Source organism: Porites lutea, chromosome 12 (genome assembly GCF_958299795.1).
Source record: "Porites lutea chromosome 12, jaPorLute2.1, whole genome shotgun sequence".
Lineage (NCBI taxonomy): Eukaryota > Metazoa > Cnidaria > Anthozoa > Scleractinia > Poritidae > Porites > Porites lutea.
In genome coordinates, this window is record NC_133212.1 from 9,556,949 (window position 1) to 9,572,115 (window position 15,167).

The 15,167-nt window shown below is 35.8% G+C and overlaps 1 protein-coding gene across 23 annotated transcripts in view; it reads left to right on the forward strand.

The window, feature by feature from the left end:
* Nucleotides 1-3,282: 3,282 nt before the first annotated feature.
* Nucleotides 3,283-15,167, forward strand: part of LOC140921929 (uncharacterized) — a 64,832-nt gene continuing 52,947 nt past the window's right edge. For 4 of the 23 annotated variants that reach the window (XM_073371927.1, XM_073371932.1, XM_073371933.1 and 1 more), the window contains exon 1: nucleotides 3,288-3,475. The gene's annotated coding sequence lies outside the window, so the exon portion shown is untranslated. Of the gene's footprint in view, nucleotides 3,476-4,682; nucleotides 4,757-6,793; nucleotides 6,848-7,863; nucleotides 7,883-8,958; nucleotides 8,972-15,167 lie in introns of those variants that run through there. The other 19 variants (XR_012164039.1, XR_012164041.1, XR_012164042.1 and 16 more) reach the window with 10 other exon arrangements.

Genomic DNA, 15,167 nt, shown 5'->3' on the forward strand with positions numbered 1-15,167 from the left:
TTTCAAACGTCGTGCTACTGCCGTGCCAAGCTGGCTCGACTGCAGCTCGACTGCAGCACGACACTAGCACGGCTTGGTTTCAGACGTCGAATTTAATTCAGTCGAATAGAACGGCTGTTGCCGAAAACAAAACACAAAAATATATAAACGGTTTAGCAAACTTCTAAATGTATTCTAAAGTATTTATAATTTATGAATTGAGTTCGGCACGGCGGTAGCACGACGTTTGAAACCAAAAATGAGTATTTCTTACCCTAGGCCAATTTTAAACGTAGTGCTACTGCCGTGGCGAACTCAATTGCTCGAATTATATTCGACTTTAGCACGTACGGCGGTAGCACGGCAAGGCATGCCGCGCCACACGGCAGTAGCACGACTTGGTTTCAAAGGGCGCGCTACTGCCGTACGTGCTAAAGTCGAATATAATTCGAGCAACTGAGTTCGGCACGGCAGTAGCACTACGTTTGAAATTGGCCTAGGATAAGAAATACTCATTTTTCGTCCGGACCAAGAACCACATGCTGTATATATAGAAATAAAAATAACCTGCGTTTGTCAGTTGCAGTCGTTAACAATCATTTCTGACAGTAATCAGGTATTTATTATCTTACATGAGCCTTTCCTTTTATCTTTTAGGCAAAGCAAAATTTACGGTGATCGGTCACTAGAATGAATTACTCGCTTTTTTACAAAAAAAAAAAAAGTTAGAAACAAGAACTTAAGGTTTTACAAATTTATAAACACTTGGCAGAATATTAAGGAAAGTTTAAAATGAATATGTTTTGTTTCCTATGATCACTGATTCGGAACACATGATTCTACTTAGCGCATGCTAGAGAAGGGACTTTATATTTCTGGCAAAAAAAAGTCTTACAGGGACCGCTTTGTCAAGAACGGTAATGAAAGGTGTGGACATACGGAATGTTGCGATATAAAACGCGGTTTAGTCATGGCCATGGGTCAGGCCGTTTCCAGACCTTCTACAGAGCATATTATTTTTTTATTATTATTATAAATCAACAGAAGGTTTGGACTGCCGTAAGGTGTACACACTATCCAGTGATTCTCTAGTTTACCACTGTGAAAGCCACGGTTGTAGCGTCAGTAAGGCCCCTTTACGGATCAGAGGAGAAAACTTTACTTTTCACTTTGCATTTTCTTTAAGGTTTTAATGCAGCACATCGAACTACGCATCGTGGGCGGTTATCTAGTCAACCCACAGAAATGTCTTGAAATGTAGATTCATGGATAAGACCTTTACTGACATTTAGAGAATTAAGTTGTGAGAGATTGACGCAACCGGCAAAGGAGATTGCGTAGACTATCACCACTGCGGTGACTGCATGGTATTTACAAAATAGCATTAAAATTATCGAAACTGACACGCGCGCTTTTCTTGTTTGCGTTGTGTATAAATTCAAGATCCTAAGAGGTGCTCTGAGGCGTATGTGAATAAATATAATGTCAAGGGGGACTTGCAAACAAAGCAAATATTACCTCGCACACTGTTGATGTATTTTGACTTCTTCTCGTGCTCCTGATGAATGTTTTTGGCAACGAAACTACTCCAGAGGTAGCTATAGTGCACTTGTAGAAAAACACCTTTGACGGGTGCTTTGTAAATGAAATTCCATATTGTGGTTAATGAAATCTCCTTTCGCAGAACGTACATTGTACATGTAGCCTAAGGCTAACTTTCCAGTCAATGGCATTAAATCTCAGCTGTTTAGCACGGACAAAATACATTGTGCCACTCCGCGCGCGGGTTGAAGTAGCTTACCCTAAAAGTGTACTGTAAAATGTTTAGCTAAGCAATATGTGACTATATTTTATTGCGTTTGACAGAGTTTCACCCACTAATAAACCCTGGTATTCCTACCATTCAACTGTCGATTCCGTTTTCTGTATAAAGCTTTCTACTGTATCAAGTAGTGGATATACTTCTAATCTAGGTGATTTTGGGAGTTTCAAAGTTCGCCCCACAGATGATGAGCAGAGGATTTTGTCTTCAGTAGGATACAACTAAAAATTGAATAAATGATGACATGAGTCAATTATTCTCGATATGATAGCGTAACTGAGATACCAAGCTAGAAGGAAAACGACAATACTAGCCGCGCTGATCATAATTCAATCAAAGTAAAATGAAAAGTGACAATTGTTTGCTCAGAGCATACAATCTATGCAATGAAGAGCATTTATTTATTAATTGTCGTCTTTCTTTTTTTTTTCTTAAATGAATTTTGGGCTTAATATACTTGTTAGTCTCCCTAGTGTAGGCAGCGAGACTTAAAATCTGCAAGCCGTTTTTCTTCGTATTTTGGACACAAAAGGGCGCGGTTGGGGTCCCAGGCGTTCCTAGCGGAAGAACGCATGTTTTGAGAAGAAAGGTTACTAACGATTAATAAACGCGATTTAAAGCTTTTACGGAACGGGTCGGTTCACGAATCCTATCGCTTGAAAGAGTTACTTGATAACTTTGGAACAAGTGAACACTTCAGTGGTGGGAAAAAATAATAATAAGAATCTTGATTAGAAAAGGCTAAGTTATCGTTTGTTATAAACTTTTATTGTATGCAAATGAGTCTTGTGATGAGCATGCGGTTTATTTTCGACGATGATTAAATTGATGTGCCATGTTCACATCACGATGTAATTTCTCTTGAATCGAGCCCCTTCAATTTTCGTGTAATTATACACGCGTTTTTGCCTGCGACCACTTTCGGATCTCCAGTCGTCGGTAACACGCGTACTAAACAATCCAGAAACAAATAGGCGAACACGATATAAAAGTGAATATCCTGAAGAATACTCGACCGTCGATAAAGTACGAAGTGAAAACTCTTCAGCGAGTAAATCCCGTTTTGTCTAGAATTAATCACCTGACTTAACGCTAATATTAAGAGCGTTTTTGTATTATCATAGCAACACAATACAGCTACCTGAATTTAGAGAGCTGAAAGTGATAGAACCATCTATAATTAGATACATTAATCAGTTACCCTCAGTTAGGTGAACTAGCATGAAACTAAGATACCAAGAACGGACACAAAAATATTAGCAAAGCTGATCATAATTCAACCAAAGTAAAGTTGACAAGTTACAAAAGGTAGTTCAGAAGATTACACTTTACTAAGGAAAGATGAGAATCAAAGATATTTAATTATTTCTTTTCTTTTTTTTAAATATGAATTTTAGGCGAGATACTTGTTTTATCATAGCAACACAATACAACTAAGTGAATTGAGAGAGCTGAAAGCGCTTAAACCGTGCATAAACAACTAAATCAATCATTCCATTTCATGCTCGGAGGGGAGGAGCCCACCTTAAATGGTAATAACGAGAGTTCTCAGTTGTGCATACATACGACCAAGAAAAAGGCCATAAACCAGAATCAGAGTAACTTGAAGAAAGTTGCTTCCTGCATCAGTCTCAGCTCAAGCTCATTTTGAGAAAGTCCACCGAGAACGGATAGGTGAGTTTTAAAATGTTTGAAGCAAAATCTTATTTTATCTGTCGTGTTCATGGGCATTGCCCGATGGTAACGTTACAACAACCTTTGTGTTTGTTATTTGAAAAGCTGGCAAGAGTACGAAAACAGCTATTTTGGATGACTGCAGATTTGTAAACTTCATTTCCCCCAGTTCTCGTGGTAGGCTACAGAAGGGATCATTTTTAAGGGGTTAAAAGAAGGAAATTTTTACTTGTTAATATTTAGGGAGAGGGAATTGAAAGCTCTGCCAGAGACCATGGCTGACCGCTGTAATTGGCCACAGCTGTTGCGGTGTCCCTGCCAATGTTCTTTCTGTTTGTTTGTTGTTTTTTTTGGGCGAAGCTAATAATAATAATAATAATAAATATATATATATGAAGAATTAATTGCTCAGAAAGTTGCGTCCCATACTGAATCAGTCTCTGTGGAAGTTCATTTAGATAAAGTCCACCGAAAAAGGATACGTAAGTTTTAAATTGTTTGAAGCAAGATTTGATTTTATCTGTCGTGTTCATGGCCATTGCTCGATGGTAACGTTACAACAACCTTTATGTTTATTATTTAAAAAGCTGGCAACACGCTTAGGTACGGAAACAGCTTTTCGGAGGACTGTACATTTGCAACCGTCATTTTTTTTCCAAAAGTTCTCGTCGTAGGCTACAAAAGGGATCAGTTTTACGGGGTGAAAACCAGGAAATTTTTAGAAGTTAATATTTAGGGAGAGGGAATTGAGAGTTCTGCCAGAGACCATTAGAAATGAAAAATTAATTGCTCAGCACTACTTAGGTTTATGAGCAGGCCCTGCATCAACCTTTTTTAAAGGGGCTTTAAAACTGTGAGCCATTCAAAGGCTTCTTCCATTTTCCCTTTTTTTAATAGCGAAAATCAGGGTTTAAAACGTCCTAGCGTACTCCACTACGTGCAGTTAAACGTAATAGGAGCTACTTCTTTAAGGATCGCTAATTCAAATATGTTATGGCAAGACATCTTACATGGGCGGCAAACTCATTTCCAGCATAGTCACTTTTTGTTAGAACTAGTATTTTCATCGAAGAAACCACGCTGTGCTTTGAATCAAACCCTTTCATTGTATTTTAAATGCTACTTTTATGCTCTTTACAAAGGCAGAGATATCCAAGAGTTGCTTTTCACAAACACCAACGTATTTATACGTATTTATGTTTTTCAGGAAGGTTCAATCATGTCACGACTCGTTCTTGTTTTTGTGCTGTTGCTGTTAGCCGTCTCCTTCCTACAAGAAAGGTTTGAGCACTCTATCATTAGATGATGATGGCCGACTTTCACTCCATGGTCTTCATGCCCAAAATTTCTACTTCTCATTCCTCCGAATGCTTTGGGTTATTTATCGTTTTATGGTAATACTGATCTCACTAAAAACGTAAGATTTTTGGAAATTTCTCATAATTTCCGACAAATGATCTAAGATAAAATGAGTTAAAAGAGTAATCGAAATGAAGGGTAGAATGACATATATTATTTAGCAATTAATGAATGAGGCTGAGTAGGATATGAAGAATTAAGCAGATCGCGGAGGGTGTTATCCACCGAGGACGCTGTTTTTGCCACGTTTTTATCTATTATTTCGCCTAGTTTCAGCTGTAGTTCTTACTCTTGAAACGAGTGAATTGTCCGCCATTTTTTTTCACAACCAAAATAACTCAACCTCGTCCCCAGGTCTTCTCGGTGACGGTGCCTTAACCTGTAGCTGACTGCATTTTTGACGTCATTTCCTACTTAAACACAAAATTCTTCCAATTTGGTCATCAGTAACTGGTTATGGTGAATTATGCATGTGCTGTTAGCCAATCAGAATTGGAAAATATTTTGAATGAATTAAAATAGTTATTAATGAATGAGGCCAAGTAGGATATGAAAAATTATGCAGATCGAGGAGGATGTTATCCAGCGAGGCCGAAGGCCTAGGTGGATTATACCCTCCGAGATCTGCATAACTCTTTACAGCCTACGAAAACCGAATTCATTAATTGCTTTATTATTCAATCAAAATGATTTCTGGTTTAAAAACAAGCTAGAACATGCTTGCCTTCTCTTGCTGCAAGAAAAGGAAATGCAGAATCACATCAGCGCAAAAAAAAATATAATAACTACAGCAACAACAATTTTATCCTCATTTCTCCTCCAATCTCCTCCAAAACCGATCATGATACGAGATATGGCCACCAAAAACTTACGCAGACTAATGTATTCCTCATTTCCAAATTAGGCTTAATTTGATTCATGACACAAAATCCAAATTCCGCTCAAAGTAGTCATACAAAGCGAAAAAGAAAACTTAAAAAAATAAGGTGTCTAATAATATTAAGAAGTTAAAACATTTCTTATCTTTTTGAGATAGCAGTGATGTCAAGATGACATCATTTATTGCATACATAATGAACAAAATTAGATCCGCCATTTTGAATTACTTAAAATGATATATTTCTTTCCATTTTACTTAAAAACCGTATAAATCGAGATAACCTTGATGGGAAATTTTGCAAATATATCGGTAAGTTATGAAATTCCGAGGGAAATGAACACTGCTGAAAACTTAACTCGGAATCTGCCATTTTGGTCATTTTCAATTAACGTCTTTTTTTTTCTCAAGTTAGTCACCAAAAAGACTGTATTTACAAAAAACAGTTATCAAAAATTTGATAAAATAATACTAAACTAAGTGTGACATAATAATTCAAAAAGTAACAATAGAATACAAATATTTTGAAAGAAAAAAATGCAAAAACTTAGTTGCCATGGTCACGTCAACGTTGACGTAGGAAAAGTTGCTAAGTTTTGCGGTCATGGCTTGAACAGTTTTGAAGTTATTCAACTTTGTCGTGAGGGGAGACCTCAAAAGCCCGTCCCAGGTCTGAATAAGGTTAATTAGCCATAGCTATCGAGGAAGCACTAAATGTAATAATTATAATTATGTACAGAAAGCTTTCTCTTATTTCAAAAGCACTTATTTTTTCATTCCGCCAGATAGCCATCACATATCAAATATATCCCAAGTAGTGTTTATCGACCAAATTCTTGACTACTTTGAAAAAACCCCAAATAAATAAAAAAACAGTAACAATGACGACAATGAAATATTCAATTAAATATTGTTAAACAAGAAATGGGTCGATGATTTTATGGGTAGAACTCATCTCCTGTCTTACATATTGGTTCCAAACAGTTAAAAAGTCTGTGTTTTGTGTTGTTTTGATTTTTTTTGTTATTATTGAAGCACGTATTATCCTCTAAATGGCTCCAATTTTCTTGGTTATGTTTCAGTGATGCTGCCTCTTTAAAGCGGGACGCAAAGAAGCTTGATTCAGGCTATTACTAGTAAGTATGGAAATATGTTTGCAGCCTAAAATTTTTATCTTTTGACAACAAAAACAACATCCCTCAAGTTAGGGGAGGAACTAAATGACCACGAAAAAAAAGAGAAAACAGCTTTTAAAGCGCTATCAATAAATACAATAATTTGACGTTACTCAAAACCATATTAAAATTTTTACCCGCAGGCTGTGCAGACAGTAATGTTAGAATAATATATCACCCTTAAAAAAAATTGAATTATATTTAATTGATATTTCTAAGGTACTGTTAATATACAACAACAACAACAAAAACTTCTCCACTATAATAGGCTCACTCACCTGTCTGAGCTCTCCTGGGCGAGCCAACTATGACTTCCAAACAAAACTTGGCGAAAAGTTTACATTGAAAATAAGAAAGTTGGGACGGCTAGAAGAGTTGCCTGCCTAGACCGGTTCCCCTTTTTTATTGTAGAGTCAAACTACAAGCGGGGGTTTCTGGGTTGGAATCATCATTGTGTATTACCAAGTATGTTTCAGTGATGCTGTCTGCTATTATTATAGCATTAATAAGCGAGAAAAACACAGAATAACAATGTTTGAATCACTATCAACGACAAAGATGAGGTTATAGTTTTCTGGGTTGGGCGCAAACCTGATAGCGCTCATATTCTCTAGTATACAATGACGGTTCCAACAAACTAAATGAAGTGGTTTGTATTGGTAATAAAGGCAAAATACAAACTTTCCGTTTATGATACAATTGTCATGGTTATGTTTCAGTGATTCTGGTTATTATTACGATGACAAGAAGGACGCAAAGAAGCTTGATTCAGGCTATTACTAGTACGTATATATGAAAAAATATTTGCATGATTGATCTGAAATCTTTAAATTTAACTTTAAGAAGTTACCAGAGGAAACAAATGAGCAACACCAAAAGAAGAGAAAACACAGCTTTTTAAGCACTATCAGTATATACGACAACTTGACTTCTATAAACTTTCCGTTTATGACGCAATTGTCACGGTTATGTTTCAGTGATTCCGGTTATTATTACGATGACAAGAAGGACGCAAAGAAGCTTGATTCAGGCTATTACTAGTAAGTAGAAAAAAAAATGTCGGTATTTTTTTCTACATTTCCAAAGAAAACTTGGCGAACAGTTTACACGAAAAACATGAAATTGGCTTGGCTAGACTGGTGACACGCCTTCAGCCGGGTCACTGTTTTTTGACAGTAGGGACACGCTCGGAGCAGTGTTTTTTTGTATTACACACTTCAGTGCCTTGGATGTGTTTCAGCGATGCTCCCTTTTATCATGATAAGTTTAATATGAAAAATGCAACTAAAATTTAAAAGAAACTAAAAATCACTTAGTTTGAAACATGATCACAATAACAACGACTTAATAGTTTTCTGGGGTGAACACATATCCTGTACTTAGAATCGGTTCCAACAAAATAAATGGAGTGGTTTTTATTGGTAATAAAAACGAAATATAAACTTACCGTTTTTGATAAAATTGTCTCGGTTACGTTACAGCGATTCTGGTTATTATTACGATGACAAGAAGGACGCAAAGAAACTTGATTCAGGCTCTAACAGGTACGTATGGAAAAATATTTGTAGTATAGAAATCTTTAAATTTACCCCTTAACCAACACTTTTTTTGGAAGAAGTTACCACGTCGAGAAAATGAATAACAAACAAAGACAGAGGAAACACAGCTCTGAAAGCATTATCACCATATGCGACAACGTGACTTTATTGAAAACCATTTTACAATTTTCACCTCGTGGCTATACAGACAGTAATATTAGAATAACTTATCAACGTACTTTCAAAAAGTAAATCTATTCAAGTGATATTTCTCCAGCCCTGTTAATCTAGAAAAAAAGTTGACCTGTTTGAAAGGGTCACCCGCCTGCCTGAGCCTCTCTCTCCTGGGCGAGCCAACTTTCATTTTCATACAAATTTTGGCCAAACGTTTACATTGATAAAAAGAAAGTTGGCTCGGGTAGAAGAGAGACGTAACCCGCCTTGCTGGATTATCCTTTTTTGATCTAGGGTCAAACTAAGAGCAGGGGTTTCTGGAATGGAATCATCATTGCATATAACTGAGCTATTTTTCAGTGATGCTGCCTTATATTATGCTAACTTTAACACCCCTCCCAGGAGTTTTTGATATGTTGCAGTATTTTAGGACGATTTTACCTTTAGTGGAAAGCCTTTGATCTTCTGAACAAGATTAGGTATATTTTATGGGTGGTGGCGCTGTTAGAGGCTGTGATGTCACCAACAATGGTCGCCACCTTGGCCGCCATCTTGGAGTTTACCGAGAATTAGAAATCAAGTTAAAACCGCGAGAAATGGTTATTTTTTATGCTTTACATAATAAATAACACTTAAATAAGTACTTGGCATGATTTTAGCCACAGGATTTACTTTCCATTAATGAAAGAAGTAGAAAAAACATGTATTTTCACCCAAAATAGGCTTAACCACCTGTTATGTTTCAGCGATGCTCCCCTTTATCATGATAAGTTTAATACGGATGATGAAACTAAAATTTGAAATAAACAAAAAATGATCTCGTTTGAAATATTATCAACGATAACGACGACTTTAAAGTTTTCTGGGTTAAACACATCTCCTGTCCTTAGAATCGTTTCCAACAAAAGAAATGGAGTGATTTTTTTGGTAAAAAAACGAAATTTAAACTTTCCGTAACGGTTTATTAAACAATTGTCTCGGTTATGTTTCAGCGATTCTGGTTATTATTACGATGACAAGAAGGACGCAAAGAAGCTTGATTCAGGCTATTACTAGTACGTATATATGAAAAAATATTTGCATGATTGATCTGAAATCTTTAAATTTAACTTTAAGAAGTTACCAGAGGAAACAAATGAGCAACACCAAAAGAAGAGAAAACACAGCTTTTTAAGCACTATCAATATATACGACAACTTGACTTCTATAAACTTTCCGTTTATGACACAATTGTCACGGTTATGTTTTAGTGATTCCGGTTATTATTACGATGACAAGAAGGACGCAAAGAAGCTTGATTCAGGCTATTACTAGTAAGTAGAAAAAAAAATGTCGGTATTTTTTTCTACATTTCCAAAGAAAACTTGGCGAACAGTTTACACGAAAAACATGAAATTGGCTTGGCTAGACTGGTGACACGCCTTCAGCCGGGTCACTGTTTTTTGACAGTAGGGACACGCTCGGAGCAGTGTTTTTTTGTATTACACACTTCAGTGCCTTGGATGTGTTTCAGCGATGCTCCCTTTTATCATGATAAGTTTAATATGAAAAATGCAACTAAAATTTAAAAGAAACTAAAAATCACTTAGTTTGAAACATGATCACAATAACAACGACTTAATAGTTTTCTGGGGTGAACACATATCCTGTACTTAGAATCGGTTCCAACAAAATAAATGGAGTGGTTTTTATTGGTAATAAAAACGAAATATAAACTTACCGTTTTTGATAAAATTGTCTCGGTTACGTTACAGCGATTCTGGTTATTATTACGATGACAAGAAAGACGCAAAGAAACTTGATTCAGGCTCTAACAGGTACGTATGGAAAAATATTTGTAGTATAGAAATCTTTAAATTTACCCCTTAACCAACACTTTTTTTTGGAAGAAGTTACCACGTCGAGAAAATGAATAACAAACAAAGACAGAGGAAACACAGCTCTGAAAGCATTATCACCATATGCGACAACATGACTTTATTGAAAACCATTTTACAATTTTCACCTCGTGGCTATACAGACAGTAATATTAGAATAAGTTATCAACGTACTTTCAAAAAGTAAATCTATTCAAGTGATATTTCTCCAGCCCTGTTAATCTAGAAAAAAAGTTGACCTGTTTGAAAGGGTCACCCGCCTGCCTGAGCCTCTCTCTCCTGGGCGAGCCAACTTTCATTTTCATACAAATTTTGGCCAAACGTTTACATTGATAAAAAGAAAGTTGGCTCGGGTAGAAGAGAGACGTAACCCGCCTTGCTGGATTATCCTTTTTTGATCTAGGGTCAAACTAAGAGCAGGGGTTTCTGGAATGGAATCATCATTGCATATAACTGAGCTATTTTTCAGTGATGCTGCCTTATATTATGCTAACTTTAACACCCCTCCCAGGAGTTTTTGATATGTTGCAGTATTTTAGGACGATTTTACCTTTAGTGGAAAGCCTTTGATCTTCTGAACAAGATTAGGTATATTTTATGGGTGGTGGCGCTGTTAGAGGCTGTGATGTCACCAACAATGGTCGCCACCTTGGCCGCCATCTTGGAGTTTACCGAGAATTAGAAATCAAGTTAAAACCGCGAGAAATGGTTATTTTTTATGCTTTACATAATAAATAACACTTAAATAAGTACTTGGCATGATTTTAGCCACAGGATTTACTTTCCATTAATGAAAGAAGTAGAAAAAACATGTATTTTCACCCAAAATAGGCTTAACCACCTGTTATGTTTCAGCGATGCTCCCCTTTATCATGATAAGTTTAATACGGATGATGAAACTAAAATTTGAAATAAACAAAAAATGATCTCGTTTGAAATATTATCAACGATAACGACGACTTTAAAGTTTTCTGGGTTAAACACATCTCCTGTCCTTAGAATCGTTTCCAACAAAAGAAATGGAGTGATTTTTTTGGTAAAAAAACGAAATTTAAACTTTCCGTAACGGTTTATTAAACAATTGTCTCGGTTATGTTTCAGCGATTCTGGTTATTATTACGATGACAAGAAGGACGCAAAGAAGCTTGATTCAGGCTATTACTAGTACGTATATATGAAAAAATATTTGCATGATTGATCTGAAATCTTTAAATTTAACTTTAAGAAGTTACCAGAGGAAACAAATGAGCAACACCAAAAGAAGAGAAAACACAGCTTTTTAAGCACTATCAATATATACGACAACTTGACTTCTATAAACTTTCTGTTTATGACACAATTGTCACGGTTATGTCTTAGTGATTCCGGTTATTATTACGATGACAAGAAGGACGCAAAGAAGCTTGATTCAGGCTATTACTAGTAAGTAGAAAAAAAATGTCGGTATTTTTTTCTACATTTCCAAAGAAAACTTGGCGAACAGTTTACACGAAAAACATGAAATTGGCTTGGCTAGACTGGTGACACGCCTTCAGCCGGGTCACTGTTTTTTGACAGTAGGGACACGCTCGGAGCAGTGTTTTTTTGTATTACACACTTCAGTGCCTTGGATGTGTTTCAGCGATGCTCCCTTTTATCATGATAAGTTTAATATGGAAAATGCAACTAAAATTTAAAAGAAACTAAAAATCACTTAGTTTGAAACATGATCACAATAACAACGACTTAATAGTTTTCTGGGGTGAACACATATCCTGTACTTAGAATCGGTTCCAACAAAATAAATGGAGTGGTTTTTATTGGTAATAAAAACGAAATATAAACTTACCGTTTTTGATAAAATTGTCTCGGTTACGTTACAGCGATATTGGTTATTATTACGATGACAAGAAAGACGCAAAGAAACTTGATTCAGGCTCTAACAGGTACGTATGGAAAAATATTTGTAGTATAGAAATCTTTAAATTTACCCCTTAACCAACACTATTTTTTTTAAAGAAGTTACCACGTCGAGAAAATGAATAACAAACAAAGACAGAGGAAACACAGCTCTGAAAGCATTATCACCATATGCGACAACATGACTTTATTGAAAACCATTTTACAATTTTCACCTCGTGGCTATACAGACAGTAATATTAGAATAAGTTATCAACGTACTTTCAAAAAGTAAATCTATTCAAGTGATATTTCTCCAGCCCTGTTAATCTAGAAAAAAAGTTGACCTGTTTGAAAGGGTCACCCGCCTGCCTGAGCCTCTCTCTCCTGAGCGAGCCAACTTTCATTTTCGTACAAATTTTGGCCAAACGTTTACAATGAGAAAAAAAAAAGTTGGCTCGGGTAGAAGAGAGACGTAACCGGCCTTGCTGGGTTATCCTTTTTTGATCTAGGGTCAAACTAAGAGCAGGGGTTTCTGGAATGGAATCATCATTGCATATTACTGAGCTATTTTTCAGTGATGCTGCCTTATATTATGTTAACTTTAACACCCCTCCCAGGAGTTTTTGATATGTTGCAGTATTTTAGGACGATTTTACCTTTAGTGGAAAGCCTTTGATCTTCTGAACAAGATGAGGTATATTTTATGGGTGGTGGCGCTGTTAGAGGCTGTGATGTCACCAACAATGGTCGCCACCTTGGCCGCCATCTTGGATTTTACCGAGAATTAGAAATCAAGTTAAAACCGCGAGAAATGGTTATTTTTTATGCTTTATATGAAAAATAACACTTAAATAAGTACTTGGCATGATTTTAGCCACAGGATTAACTTTCCATTAATGAAAGAAGTAGAAAAAACATGTACTTTCACCCAAAATAGGCTAACCACCTGTTATGTTTCAGCGATGCTCCCCTTTATCATGATAAGTTTAATACGGATCATGCAACTAAAATTCTAAATAAACAAAAAATGATCTCGTTTGAAATATTATCAACGATAACGACGACTTTAAAGTTTTCTGCGTTAAACACATCTCCTGTCCTTAGAATCGTTTCGAACAAAAGAAATGGAGTGATTTTTTTGGTAAAAAAACGAAATTTAAACTTTCCCTCACGGTTTATAAAACAATTGTCTCGGTTATGTTTCAGCGATTCTGGTTATTATTACGATGACAAGAAGGACAAGAAGGAGGCAAAGAAGCTTGATTCAGGCTATTACTAGTACGTATGGTAAAATAAAATAAAATAAAATAAAAAAAATTAAAAAAATTGACCTCTGTGAAAGGGTAATCCGCGTGCCTGAGCTCTTCTGAGCGAGCCAACTTTCACTTTTATACAAAACTAGCTAAAACTTGGCCAACAGTTTAGATTCAGAAACAGAACGTTCGCTCGGCTAGAAGAGTGACGTGACTCGCCTTGCCAGGTTATCCCTTTCTGATTGTAGCTTCAAACTCCGAGCAGGGGTTTTTCTGGGTTGGAATCATTATTGTCTATTACTAAGTTATGTTTCAGTGATGCTGCCTGATATTATTGTAACTTTAATAAGACGAATCACAAAATAACATTCTTTGAAACACTTTCAACGACAACGAGAACTTTATTTGTTTTTGGGCTGGGCGCATCTGCCGTCTATAATGATGGTTCCAACAAAATATATGGAGTGGTTTTTATTGGTAATAAAAAACGAAATATAACGTTCGGTTTATGATACATTGTTTCGGTTATGTTTCAGCGATACTGGTTATTATTATGATGAGAAGAAGGACAAAAAGGAGCTTGATTCAGGCTATTACTATATATATATATATATATGAAATAATGTTTGCAGCATGAAAAAGTTTTTTAATTTAACACTAAACCAACTCTATTAAAGAGTTGTCTATCACTAAGTTATGTTTCAGTAGTGCTGGCTCATATTATTATAACTTTTTAATACAATTATGACACTGTTTTCATAACTTTAATAATGCCTTTAGTAATAATGGCAAAATATAAACTTTCCGTTTATGATACAATTGTCACGGTTATGTTTCAGTGATTCCGGTTATTATTACGATGACAAGAAGGACGCAAAGAAGCTTGATTCAGGCTACTACTAGTAAGTAGAAAAAAATGTCGGTATTTTCCCACATTTCCAAAGAAAACTTGGCGAACAGTTTAAATGCAAAACATGAAATTGGCTTTCCTAGACTTGTGACACGCCTTCAGCCGGGTCACTGTTTCTCGATAGTAGGGACACGCACCTACCAGTAGTTTTCTGGATTAGACACATCAGTGCCTTGGATGTTTTTCAGCGATGCTCCCTTTTATCATGATAAGTTTAATATGGAAAATGCAACTAAAATTTAAAAGAAACCAAAAATCACTTAGTTTGAAACATGATCTACGACAACAACGACTTAATAGTTTTCTGGGTTGAACACATCTCCTGTATTTAGAAACGGTTCCAACAAAATAAATGGAGTGGTTTTTATTGGTAATAAAGACGAAATATTTATAAACTTTCCGTTTATGATAAAATTGTCTCGGTTACGTTTCAGCGATTCTGGTTATTATTACGATGACAAAAAGGACGCAAAGAAGCTTGATTCAGGCTATTACTAGTACGTATATATGAAAAAATATTTGCAGGATTGAAATCTTTAAATTTAACTTTAAACCAACTCCATTTGAAGAAGTTACCAGAGGAAACAAATGACCAAGACAAAAAGCAGAGAAATATATACCACAACTTGACTTTATTCAAAACTATTT